Source organism: Nicotiana sylvestris, chromosome 9 (assembly GCF_000393655.2).
Source record: "Nicotiana sylvestris chromosome 9, ASM39365v2, whole genome shotgun sequence".
In the NCBI taxonomy this organism is placed as follows: Eukaryota; Viridiplantae; Streptophyta; class Magnoliopsida; order Solanales; family Solanaceae; genus Nicotiana; species Nicotiana sylvestris.
Window position 1 is genome coordinate 2,671,174 of NC_091065.1, and position 14,579 is coordinate 2,685,752.

Below are 14,579 nucleotides of genomic sequence, written 5' to 3' on the forward strand. Positions count from 1 at the left end.
GATTTTGGATAGATTCGACATGCGTGGAGGCCGATTTGAGGGGCAAAGGCGTCGCGAGCTAGAGATTTAGCTAGTTCGAGGTGAGTAATGATTATAAATGATGCTCTGAGGTTTTGGAACCCCGGATTGCACATCGTAGTGCTATATTGAGGTGAGACACACGCTTGATTACGGGCGTAGGGTCGCGCACTATTGAGGATTGTGACTTTTTTTTAAGTGAGGCCGGCGGTGGCTGGTTAGAGAAACAAGGATGGTGCGGCGGCTATTTTTTGTGGTGGTGAAGGGTGGTTGTGTGGCTGGTTTGCCGTTGAAGGAGACTGCGGCTGGTTGATTTTTGGGGTAGCGGTAGAAGGGTGTGAGGGTGGCTGCGGCGGAAATCTTCAGGTTCTCCCGTTGCTCTAGATTCTTAAGGTCTTGGGTGTTCTCTAGGGTTCCCCCACTGTTTTTCGCTATGACCGAGTATGTGTATCTGAAAAGGGTCTCCACTTGGAGAGGAAGAAAAGTGGCCCAAAACGTGTGGACTCCAATGGAAAAAATTTCCTCCCGATGTTGTGCGTGTCTGCTTCGGTAATATTGTGCAAGTTGAAATTGTGGATTAAGGAAAACAAAAGTGCACCGTGATCAAATTGTGTGCCATGTGAATTGTATTTGCTCCTTCTTTTCTTTCTTTAATTCTAGATTTTCAAAGTAAAAAAAATAATTAAAACAAGAGATATGAACTAAAGAAAATTTAACTAATATTTTGCATTCTAACGTATGGACTAAAGAAAACATTTTACCTTTTCTAAGTATTAAATATATATATATATATATATATATATATATATATATATATATATATATATATATATATATATATATATATATAAAATATAAGTAAAACTCAGTATTCCAAATTCATGTGACTTCCTCTTTTCATTTTTGATTGTTATCATAAGTAAATAAATCAAGTTATAGTTTCATTTTAAGAGAAAATAAAGCAAAATGGTTAAAAATAGGCAAAACAACAATATTAGAACTAAAAGAAATATTTAAGCATTACAAGGTATAAAATTTCGGGGAGGGTCAAAAATAACATGTTTACACTTATATTGTTGTTATTTTATGTTATGTATTTTGCGTTATGTATTTTATGTTATTTATTATGAGTCTATTGATAGGACTAATATATTGTCTCTTGTTGCTCTCTTGAGCAGAGGGTCTCCTGGAAACAGCCTCTCTGCCCCTCGGGGTAGGGGTAAGGTTTGCGTACATATTAACCTCCCCAAACCCCACTTGTGGGATTATACTGGGTTGTTGTTGTTGTAAGCAAGGGGACTCAGAATTGCTTAGAGAATTCGTGGAAAGATTTCAACGTGAAAGAATGACATTGCCACGTGTACCTGACAACTGGGCAGCTATAGCTTTTACAAGCAATTTGAATGAAAAAAGCTCGGAAGCTACAAGGAGACTCAAGGAAAGACTTCAAGAATTCCCAGCTACAACGTGGAATGATGTTTATAACAGGTATAGCACGAAGTTGAGGATTGAGGAAGATACTGTTCCACGATCTCAAAAAGAAGAAAAGATACGTTCGAGACGGGCGGAGACCGAAAACAAATCCGATAAAAACAAGTACGAGCCTTATATGAGACCTGCGGGAAAAGACTCACGGTCAAAGCAAGATAATCAAAGGCACGATCACAGATCAAGAAACAGAGAATCAGGTTCTTCATCAAGATTCAGGAACGAGCGAAACAACTATGAGTCACGAGATGATGATAGAAATTTAAAAGCGAGATTCAGTGGTTACAACTTCAGCGTCAGCACCTCTAAGCTCGTAGCTATTCTGAAAAGCATGGGAGATAAGGTTCGATGGATAAAGGAAATGAGATCGAATCCAAACAGGTGCAACCCTGACCATTGGTGCGAGTTTCATAATGACCATGGGCATAAAACAGCAGATTGCAGATTTTTACAAAGTGAAGTTGATCATTTATTAAAACAAGGATATCTTACTGAGTTGTTCAGTGAGAAAGGCAAGCAAGCTTACATGAAGAAGAGGTAGGAGCCTCCAAAACCACCTTCTCCCAAAAGAACTGTTAATGTAATAAGTGGGGGTGAAGACGTCAATGGTATATCATATACTGCAGCTAACAAAATTTCCAAAGTAACTATTACCTATGGGAAATGGGTGCGGCATGTTTTAGAGGAAGACAACATTACATTCAATGATGCAGATGCAGATGGTGTATTAACCCCTCATAATGATACACTGATAATATCTTTAATTATAGATGATACTAATGTGAAACGAGTTTTGATTGATCCAGGTAGTTCCGTGAACATTATTTTGCTAAAAGTACTACGTGAGATGCAAGCTAAAGATAGAGTAATACCAAAGGCGCATACTCTATCCGAATTTGATAATTCCGGTGTTGTCACATAAGGAGAGGTAACACTCACCACATTTGCTGAAGGGGTCATCAAAGATACAAAGTTCTAGGTAGTAGACATGGATATGGCTTACAACATGATTCTTAGGAGACCATGGATCCACGAAATGGATGTTGTTCCTTCAACCTTGCATCAAGTTATTAAATTTCCATCGCCATGGGGAATCTGTCAAATTCGTGGAGATCAACATATATCCAGGGCTATCAACTCTGTTACAGATACAAGCACGATAAGTGAAGGCAAATAGCAATCACAGAAGGCAGTTGAGGATATCACAACACAAACCTCAACTGAACAAGGGCAAACAGATGTAGACTCAAGGCCTGATACCATCCAAGAACCAGAAGAGAATGAAAATATCAAAACAACGATAGAGGAATTAGAGCCTGTCGTGTTATTTGCTCGATGGCCTGATACAAAAGTCTATGTTGGAGCCAATCTTAACCAAGGTATGAAAGGTAAGTTAATTGAATTTTTGAAAACTAACGTGGACTCCTTTGCTTGGTCCCACTCAGACATGACAAGAATACCACCGGAGGTGATGACTCGTAAACTAAATGAAGATCCATCATACCCTTCTTTGAAGCAAAAGAAAAGAAAGCAAGGAACTTTCAAGAATCAGGTGATTCAAGAAGAAGTCCAAAAATTGCTAAAAATTGGTTCCATTCAAGAGGTAAAGTATCCTAACTGGTTAGCTAACACTGTTGTAGTTCCAAAGAAGAACGGTAAGTGGCAGGTTTGTGTAGATTATACAGATCTTAACAAAGCTTGCCCTAAAAATTCTTTTTCACTACCACACATAGATCAATTGATTGATGCAACTGCAGGTCACGAACTATTAAGTTTTTTAGACGCATATTCAGGTTATAATCAAATTAAAATGGATCCGGGAGATGAAGAAAAAACTTCATTCATAACAGACAGGGGGACTTACTGTTATAAAGTAATGCCCTTTGGTCTAAAGAATGCAGGTGCAACGTATCAGAGATTAGTTACCGAAATATTTCAAGAGTATTTAGGAAAGACTATCGAGGTATATATAGATGATATGCTTGTTAAAACTTAGTACTCAAAAGATCACATATTACACTTATCTAACACATTTTCAATTTTGCGCAAATTTAATATGAAGTTAAATCCCGAAAAATGTGCATTTGGCGTTGCTTCAGGTAAGTTTTTGGGTTTTCTTGTTTCTAACCATGGTATTGAAGTGAATCCTACACAGATTAAGGCCATTGAGGAAATTCCTGATATACTTTCAAACAAGAAAGAAGTTCAAAGATTAACAGGAACAATTGCAGCCTTGGGAAGATTCATTTCTAAATCATCAGAGAAGTGTTTTAAATTCTTCTCAGCCCTTAATAAGCAAGATCATTTTGAATGGAATGAGGAATGTCAACAGGCACTCAGGAATTTGAAAACGTACTTATCAAATCCACCTTTGCTGGCAAAACCAAAGGCTGGGGAAAAACTACTCATCTACCCTGCTATTTTGGAAGTTGTGGTAAGCGTTGTTTTGATCTGAGAAGAACAAGGTAAACAATCCCCTATCTATTATGTTAGTAAATCTTTGTTAGAAGCGGAGACGAGGTATCCTCAGTTGGAAAAATTTGCACTTGTGTTAATCATGGCATTTAGAAAGTTAAGACCTTACTTTCAGTGTCACTCTATCGCTGTAGTAACTGCCTACCCTTTACGTAATATATTACATAAACATGAGTTATCAGGTAGGTTAGCTAAGCGGGCAATAGAGTTAAGTGAATACGAAATTACATACCAACCTAGAACTGCTATAAAATAACAAGTACTAGCTGATTTCGTGGCTGATTTTAGCCAGGGGATGCAGTTAGAAGCAGAAAAAGAATTACAGGTGTTCAATAGAGCTAACCCAGGAACTTGGACCTTATTCACTGATGGCTTATCTAACGTAAAAGGAGAAGGTTTAGGGATCGTATTGGTACCACCTACGGGTGAAACCATTTGGCAAGCTATCAAATGTCATTCCATAACTAACAATGAGGCAGAATATGAGGCTATGATTGCAGGTTTAGAACTGGCACGAGAAGTTGGCATATATTAGATTATAATCAAGAGTGATTCACAGCTCGTAGTTAATCAAATGCTGGGGACTTATACAACTAGGGAAGCAAGGATGCAGCAGTACTTGGAAAAGGTACGGGAATTGATAAAACAATTTCAAAATTGGAAAGTCATACAAATGCCAAGGGACAAAAATCTTGAAGCAGCCGTCCTAGCTAATCTTGCATCTGCGGCTAACGTGGCAAGTGATGCAAACGTCCCAGTTATACATTTATCTCATTCAATTCTTGATCCTGATGTAAATGAGGTAAATTTTAATAATTTAACCTGGGATTGGAGGAACTAAATTGTTGCTTTTTTGCAGTATGGTATCGTTCCTGATGAAAAGAAAAAAACTTATGCACTTCGAAAAAAGGCTACTCGATACTGCTTAAAACAAGGCAATCTATATCGTAAAATGTTCGGTGGTCCCTTAGCGAGATGCCTTAGAACTTCGCAAACAGAGTATGTAATAAAAGAAATACACGAGGGACATTGCGGGTATCACGCAGGTGAAAGGTCACTGGTAAGAACCTTAATTAGGGCAGGTTATTACTGACCTAAAATGGAAGAAAAAGCAGAAAGTTTCGTGGCCAAATGTGATAAATGTCAAAGGTATGGTAACAATATGCATAGACCTGCAGAGTTATTACATCCGGTCATTGCACCGTTGCCATTTATGAAATGGGGAATGGATATCGTGGGTCCATTACCACAAGCAAAAGGACAGGTAAAGTTTTTGCTTGTTCTCACTGATAATTTTACTAAATGGGTAGAGGCAAGAGCATTCAAATAGGTGTGAGAAAAGGAAGTCAGAGATTTTATTTGGCGGAATATCATATGTCGATTCGGTGAACCAAAGGAGATCATATGTGATAATGACCCTCAATTTATAGGAGCTCAAATCACGGAATTCCTTCAAAGTTGGCAAATTAAAAGGATTACGTCTACGCCTTATCATCCGGTGGGTAATGGGTAAGAAGAATCAACAAATAAAGTCATTATCAACAATTTAAAGAAACGATTAGAAGAGTCAAAAGGGAATTGGCCAGAAGTGTTACCTGGTGTTTTATGGGCATATCGTACAACGGCGAAAACAAGTACAAGAGAAACACCATTTTCATTGGTTTATGGAAGTGAAGCTTTAATTCCGGTTGAGATAGGAGAACCGAGTACACGATTCACACATGCGACACAAGAATCTAATGACGAGGAGATGCGGGTCATCTAGATTTACTCGAAGCAAGGAGAGAAGATGCACTAATGAGAATGGCAGCACAGAAGTAGGTCATAGAACGATACTACAATAGAAAAGCACGCCTCAGGTTCTTCAAAATTGGGGGTTTCGTGCTTAAAAATGTTTTTCAATCTACAAAGGCAGCTAACACAGGAAAATTAAGTCCAACATGGGAAGGACCCTACAGAGTTCGTGATGTTGCAGGAAAAAGAGCTTATGAACTGGAAACAATGAATGGCAAAATACTACCTTCACATTGGAATGTTGTTCATTTGAAGAGATACTATTTCTAAGGAAAACCCACGGTTAGGTATAACCATTTTAAATTTCATTTTTGAATTGTTAAAATTTTACTAACGATTTTAGATGATAGGCAAAAAGCTAACCCGTACTAAATGATGAGTCACGACCTGTAAGGCATACAGAGTAACCTAAAATTCCTGGCCTAGGGTTACAATTATTTTGATAGAAATAAAAATGGGTTATGCAGTCTTCATCTATAATCGCCCCTCCGAGTCCCGTATGTGTTTCCTTTTCAGGAAAAGGACCAAATGAGAGGAACTATCAAGTGCTTGAGGCTTCGTACTTCAACACTCAAACACTTGGGGGACTACATAATATACATAGACATGTGTATAAAGAAGGCAAAGAAGATTGAGGGAAAATCAAGCCTAAAAGAGTCAAGTGCAGACTAAATGTCACGAGATGGAGCCACGAGCTAAGGCTAAAGAAAAAGCCTCACTATAGTTAGGGTAAAGGCCATATACTAAAACGGGTTATAAGGAAAAACCTTGTATCTATTATTCCTCTTTTGTAAAAATCTGTTACGAGAAAAACAGTTATAGATGTACTTCAAATACATGTAAAGTATTATAAGTTCCAATAACAACTTGTCAAAGTTATTTCAAAGAAACATATGTGTTCCTATTTCTTTTATCGTATGTTAACACCATTATGAAGTTGAGACGTCTTCTTCATTAAGTGTCGAAATATAAAAGGGCACTCTTTTATAAAACTCATGTTCAAATTAATTATTCATGAGGATAACAGAAGCATTTTCTAAGAATAAAAATGCAAATTATTCTGTAAGTCCTTAAAAATAAAGGCAGGAATAAAGAAAATAAAAGTTTATAATAGTAACATGAAGAACTTCTTAATATGTAAAAATCTAAGACTAAGGACAAACTTACTCATAAACTATGAGATTGTTTATATAGATTTCCCCACAAAAGACTTGGGGACTTATGATTTCAAAATCAACCATCAAATAAAGTTAGGGGTCTAATTATAGTTTTCCAAAACAAAAATAAAATCACTCGAATGATTAAAACCGGTCATTGAGAAGAAGGAGCATCGATAACAGCGGGTTCAATTTGGGCAGCTGCATCACCAGATGCGATTTCAATTTAGTTTGTAACAACATATTCGATTGAGCTTGAAAGAATTGGGATACCCGTATCAGCTTCAACATTCACGGGGCTTCAGCCACGGGGGAAGGAAAGTCCTGAGTTTGTTGAGCCTTTTCAATGGTTTCATTGATCTTAGCTAACTCCAACTCCAGGTTGAAGTTTTCTTGGCCAGCTTCAAGTAGGGTATCACGACGAGAATTCAAAAATGCCCAACTTGCCTCAACAACAGATTTTTCTTCAAGGATCTCATAATCTTTTTCCCAATCAGCGATCTCATTCTTTAGCTCTTCATTTTCAGCCAAGGCGGAGTTGTGAGAAGCTTGAAGAGAAGCATGGGAGCATTCTAAAGCACGCACCTTGTCAGCAGAAATTCTGAGGTCTTCTTTGTGCTTGAGTCAAGTTTTGCATAAGCTCCCCAGCGTAAACTTCTTTTTGATCCAAAAGGGCTTTCAACTCTCTGTTCTATTCACTAGCTTTAGATAATTGCTCTGAGAAGGAGGACTCGAGACGTTCTTTTTCTTTTTCTGCTTGGCTTGAAGAAGCTTTTGCAACCGCCAATTTTGAAGTTAAAACCTGCACTCGCTTCTCTAAGGTATTCGTGCTCTCTTGTAAGTCTTCTACATCAATCTGTGCACTCTCAAATTGCTCTTTCTAATTGATTGTCTCCAACTGAGAGTCACGTGCTGTCTTCTCCAAGAGGGAGATTCTTTTCAACATTTTTGTGCTGATGAGGTTGGCCTAACAAGGGGAAAAGGAAATAAGAATCCTCAAAGATAGTCAAATTGTAATACAAAAAAGGAAGAGAAGGAAAATACCTTCAAAGTAGCATGAACGATATCATTCATTAAAGTCAAGGAACTATACTCTCCAACTTGTCTTTCTCAATTGGGCTGATTAAAGGTTCCAACCATACATCTTCCTGGCCTGATTTCCTCAGAAGACTGCTCTCAGCAGGAACTTCAATAGTTACCCTCCTCATAGTGGCACTATTACTTGGAGAGCCCACTTTTGTATGATGAACGATATGAGGGGGAATAGTCAAAGGAGGAGCAGGAGAAGAGATGAAAGCAGTAGAAGAAGGAACGGAAATAGCTGGGGCCGGTAAAGAGGGAATCACAGGCACGGGAGTTGAAAAAGACGATAAAGGTATTTCGTCTAAAACAGGCCCTACATCTTCACGGCCAAATCCACTGATGAAAAGTTGGTCAATAGACTCACGAGTATCGTGGGAGGTGACGTCATCATTAGGAATTATTATTGGGGTTTCAACAGGTTCGGTAAGAGAAACCAATACTTCAGCCTCGTCATTAGAGACGATGCGTCTCCTAACTCGTGGCCTTGTTACCAGGGAGCCCCCATCTTCCTCTTCTTCAGAATCTTCTTCTTCAGTAGCTTTACTTTTCACAGAAGAAGAACCCAAGATTATTTCTCGGGCTTTTTCTAAAGAGATACGGGTTACCAAAGAGACACAAGAGGCCATAACTGCTTCAGCAGTAACTCCTTGAATAGCAAATCCTGACAAAAAAAAAGGATAGAAGTTAGATCAATAAAGGAGAATATAGACACGAAAAGAACAAAAGATAAACTCTTACCATGAGTCTTTACCTTCCAACCAAAACGGTTAGAAAGTGTTTTCCAAGACCTACCATCCATCGGTGCGATCTTCAGTAATATGTCTACCCAACCACGGAAATTGGGAACATCCCCCACAACTCCCAAAGTTGCTAAAAATATATATATAAAAAGGGGGGGATAAAATTAGAGAAGTTGATAAACTTAAAAGAAGAAGGTATGAGAAGGATAAAAGACTTACGTGCAAAATTCCACTTCTCAGGGAAGGGAACGTTATCCTCATCCACTAAACCAACAGTGGGGGCAGCAACAAACCGGCCATACCAGCCGCGGTCCTTATCATCTTTAGGACTCATCAAAACCCTCTTACTCCTGGCTACTAATGTAAAAACACCATTGCGAAAAAGCTTAGGTGAGTAAAGATGAATCAAGTGAGGGAAAGTAAAAGGAACTTCGGCTTTAGTGGCTAAATGCCTTAAACAGGCAACAACCCTCCATATGATTGGGCCAATTTGACCCAAACAGACATTGAAGAAACAGTAAAATTCAAGAATGACTGGGTCAATCACTGGTTTGAAACCTAAAGTAAAACGGTCTTTATGAACTACAGGAGTCAAAACTTCTGTAATTTGTGTGGGGTAAGCGTCAGCATGATCTAAAGCAAAAATTTGGTTTCTAAGAGATTCTCTATCATGATAGAAAGATAATTCTGAAGGGACTATCTCTTCTACTAAAGGCTCGCGTAATGGTTCAGAAGGTTCTTTACTCCTAGAAGAAGATTTGTGAGAAAGGGAACCTCTAGTTCTAGAAGAAGGACCAGAACTAGAAGAAGGCATAGACGAACAACCTCGAGTAGATCCGAAGCTACGAAGTCTACCTCCTTTTCTATGCCTAATAGGGGCATTGGGGAAAGAATCAACAATGGAGACTTCTCGAGGGTGAGGGTTTGGTGAAGACATAGTGAAGAGGAATGATGTAAGGAAGAAGTAAACAGCGATTTGGGAAATTAAGTGTTCAATTAAACTTTATGAGGTAAAAGACAAGGAAAGAAGTTATATTTATATCGATAATCGACCGCCAAAGGTAGACGGGCAGTGAAGGAAGGATCATAATTATGATAACTGGCACTTCGTAAATAGTGGAACCATAAAAAACCTTGAAAAGGGCTGCAAAAACTGCAAAACCAATGGAAAATTGATACGTGTACGGAGCATTAAATAGAAGCGACAATTGAAGCGTCAATTTTGTCATAGAACTAATGGTGACAAAACTTCTTGTTTTAATGAAATCCACTTCCCAAATATTCAACTGATGAATAAATGGAAAGTGGGGGGGGACTATCTGTATTGGAAAAAATTGGATTTATATATAAAGGTGACGTGTCGAAACACGTGGACTGGTCAAATAGTCAAAGAATTATAATTAGTCAAGAGGCACGAGCAGCAATAGAAACGAGCAAAAGCAAAGGAAGAGGCACGGGTGGCCATTCAAGGGATTCAGTGCCCGTACCTATTTAAGCCATTTATATCCAAGAATCAAAAGGAGTGGATCTGACGATAGTAAAGAGTGCAGATACAGAATTCGACAGGCATTAAATGCTAAATACATTAGAGAATTAGTATTGAATATAATGATTATGTATAGCATTCAATATCTTTAATTATTCATAATTGCCTCATTATGATTTGGGCAAAACGCATACCTCCAAGATACATATAAAAAGGAGATATCTAATCAATTGTAGGGACACGAGATACTATTGGAATATACTTTGGTTTACTTGTTTTTCTCCTGATTATACTCTGGTTACCTCAAATTACCTTCTTTTACATATTCTTTTGATTATCAGTAACCCGTGTTCTTCTAAATTCTAGCTTTGACTGAAATTCCATTTTTTGGTTAAACACTGCCGCCTGCTTCTAATTAACCTCGCATCTCATACAAATATATGAGTGCAACAAAGTCATCATAAACCAACACAAGGTACCATGCTCTTTTTCATCATCTGATTTTTATTTGATAATGTCATTTTTTGGATTTTTTAAAGATAAAAAGAACTTAAGAGAATGATCTTCAGAAAATATGTCCTCTCTTTCCTTTTGGCTATCGTTACTAGTTCTTGGATGGCTTAAGCAGGCGATCTAGATATCTTGACCGACTTCATTGTTCCTGAAAATCAAACTGGATATACAATAGATGGGAATTTCTTCACCTTCACAGGCATGCGCGGAATTTTTGGTAGCATTATTACAAGCTTTAAGTCGACAAAAGCTAGCAAAGCGGAATTTCCAGCTTTGGATGGACAGTGTACTTCACTTGCTGCCCTTCAGTTCCCTGGCAAGAGTGTCAACCCGCCCCACACTCACCTTCGTGCATCCGAGCTATTATTAGTAGTATATGGCAGTCTAGAAGTTGGATTGTTAGATAGTAATAACAAGCTCTATACTTAGACTCTACAAATTTTGTGTTTCCTAAAGGACTAGAGCATTATCAGTACAATACTGATTGGAATAAATCGGCTATAGCTTTTTCTGCATTTGGTAGCGCGAATGAAGGAAGTTTCACTTCGAACAACTCTGTTTGCTACTGGTATCGATGATCAGATTCTCGCAAAGTCATTCAAGAATGATGTTGCTACCATGCAAAAGATCAAGGCTGGCCTTTCATCCTAGGCTACAGATCATAAAATTATGCCAGTAGATCCAATCATTGATCTGTCTCATTCAAATTTTAAGTAGCCAAGTTTTCAAGAGCCTCACCTCCCCACCAAACAGGCCTTGAAAACCACCATTATGGAAAATGTTGCAATTTCATCTTTTTCTTTATTTTCCTAAGTTTTGATGGGCAAATTATGCCTAACCAATGCTGATAGGAAGTAACAGATATCCAATGAAACAATTGAATATGTTGCAAATTGACAACGACCATTATGAAAAAAGGTTGCAATTTCATCTCTCTATATTTCATCTACGTGCCTAAGTTTTGGTGGAAATAATTATTCGATACAATGTGGAGCATCTATTTCCACGATGAGGCGAAGCCTCTTCAGATCGAGGTGATTGTTAGTTGACATATAGGTGATATTGCAACTAAGTAAAAGAAACCTAGTATAGGTAGGAATTTATAATTTTCTCTAGAAGTTGATAGCATAACATAATGCTGATGTAGTACAAATCTTTTAATAGAATACAAAGGTTAACGAGACAGAAAGTTTGTTTCCGGTCTAACAATCATATAAAAATTTGCTTCTCAATAATTTAGCAAAGAAAAGCATAAGCAATAGATAGATTGCTCTGATCTCAATTTAGCAATCTTTTTCTTTCTTTGTCAGGATTTTGGTAACGATATCTAAGCTATTATAGGTTTTAGCTCAGTTGGTGAAGGGAAAGTTGTGCTGAAACTCTCTATTGTGTAAAGAATAGCAGAATAAGAGTATTATTCGGAGACCTTCTGGTAGCCCAAGATCGTTAATCAAGATTGGAGGATTCAACTAAAGAAGAGGAAGCTTGAAAAGAGAAGAGATATTTTAGAACTTATTTAGGAAAGAAGGCTTTCTTGATTTTGGCTTCCTTACAAACGAACAAGACACCCCCTATTTATACTAGTCTAGAGATGATTCTAGATACAAAAATAATCTAGACAATTCTATTACATTCTACTAATATCCTCCTTAAATATCCAAGACTCTAGAATATCTAGATTTTTCTTAACTTCACATTCTAGAACATTTAGATATGTCTACTAGATAAATATGAAGAATACTACACTAGGACATTCTAGAGAATTCTATGTTTCTCCAAAAAATGAACTTTACTTTATTTTTCTCACACCCCCCCTTAAAGTGATTTTTTGGAAGCTACCCCATACTTTTCGAGGAAGAACTCAACCAATGCTTTAGGACATATCTTGGTGAAGGTCTCAACACTATTTTTCTGGCTCCTCTTGCTTCCCCCAAGACTGAAGGTTCTTTAATATGTCCTACAAAGAAACATGAATATGTACTGACAAAATTTTCATCTCTGAAGCGAGCTGGTTTGATGATAGTTCTTTTTGGCCTTCCCGAACCACTTGAATCATCTGCTTGTTGAGTTTCATGTTGTTGAGGTCCAGGACTCCCCCTTTCTCTTAACTCCTCGGCAACTGTATTATCTAGAGAAGCACCTGTAATGGGCAAGCTTGAATCTCTATTATTTAAGGTTTTTGAACTCGCTCCATCCAGTGCAGCTCCATAATACAAAGACACTTCGTCAAATATGACATCCCTTGAGATAACAAAGAGATGAGTTTTAGGATCCATGCACTTCCATCCCTTTTTCCTTTCATCATATCCGACAAAGATGCATTTCCTTGCCTTGGCATCTAACTTGTTCCGTTGAAAATCCGGAATGAGAACATAACAAATAGAGCCAAAAACCCTGAGGTGTTTCACGCTAGGCTTTTCTCCATACATTAATTCATAGGGAGACTTCATATTATTTGGAGAAAGCGGCATCCTGTTAATCACGTACGCTGCACATTTCATACCTTCAGCCCACAAGTCTCTAGGTAAATTCTTGGTATGAAGCCAACTCTTACATGTCTTAGTTAAGTGTCGGATCTTCCTTTTAGCCACTCCATTTTGTTGTGGCGTATCAGCGCATGTCATCTCTCTTTTAATGCCATGCTGGCGACAAAAGGAAAGAAACTCATCTGATGTAAACTCACCGCCATTATCAGTTCACAGCCGCCTTATTCTGGAATCGAGTTCACCTTCAACTGTTTCTTTGAACTCCACAAACTTACTAAAAACTTCTGACTTGTGCTTCACAAAATAAACCCAAGTGAATCTAGTAAAATCATCAATGAAAATTAGCATATAAGAGTAGCCTGAAAATGAAGGAGTTCTCGTTGGCCCCATCAAGTCACTGTGAATAAGTTCTAGTGGGGCATTGCACCTTGACAAGGATCTGTCAAATGGAAGACGATGTGCCTTTCCATATTAACATCCTTCACAAACCTCTCCTCCATCAAAATTCCTTAAGTTAGGCAAACCTTTTACTAGATTCAACTTTACCATGGCTTTTAACTTATCCATGCTTAGATGTCCAAGTCTAGCATGCCAAAGATGTGTATAATCATTGCTACTCATCTTCTCATATATGAATTAGAGGCAGATAAGACATATAAATCGTTAACTCTCTTACCTGAGTGAACGATATCTACCTTGAGTACCTTGATATTTCGGAGGAACTTCACATCACGTGGGCCAAATAGCAAATAGTTTCCAGCATCTACAACATTTGCAACTGAAAATAGATTTTTCTTCATACTTGGAACGCGAAAGACATTGTTAAGGGTGATAGTGTCTTTTTGCTTCTCATTGATCACAACATTGTCTTCCTTCTCCACATTATGGACTGTATTATCTGCTGTAACAATGACGTCATGTCCGTTGTATTCGCGAAAGGTGGAGATTTTGGATTGATCTCCAGTGAGATGGTGCCCACATCCTGAATCCACAATCCAGTCTCTTTCAAAATTTATGAAGCCATGGCATTTATTGGTCGAGTCTCTGCTGCGAAGCACTTTCCCTAGTCTTCTTCTTTTTCTTCTTCTTCAGCAACTTCCTTGGTTTGAGCCATATTGCTCTCTTTGGCTCGACAATATCTTTTTATATGCCCGACTTTGCCACAATGGTAACATTTTAAAAGCTTTTTACCGTTACTAAAAGACTCCCCCTCCTTTCCTGGTGAGCTTGAACCACTTGAGGACTGAAAGTGCATGCTATCACTTGATTTCCCTTTATAGTTTCTTTTATCGGCAATAAGAGCATTTCCTTCCCCTTCTTTGATAGATACACCAGCCAT

The 14,579-nt window shown here is 38.0% G+C and overlaps 1 pseudogene; it reads left to right on the plus strand.

Annotated features, from left to right (window-relative positions):
• The first annotated feature begins 10,799 nt into the window (after window positions 1–10,799).
• LOC104234347 (putative germin-like protein 9-2) lies at window positions 10,800–11,405 on the plus strand (annotated as a pseudogene).
• The last annotated feature ends 3,174 nt before the right edge of the window (window positions 11,406–14,579 follow it).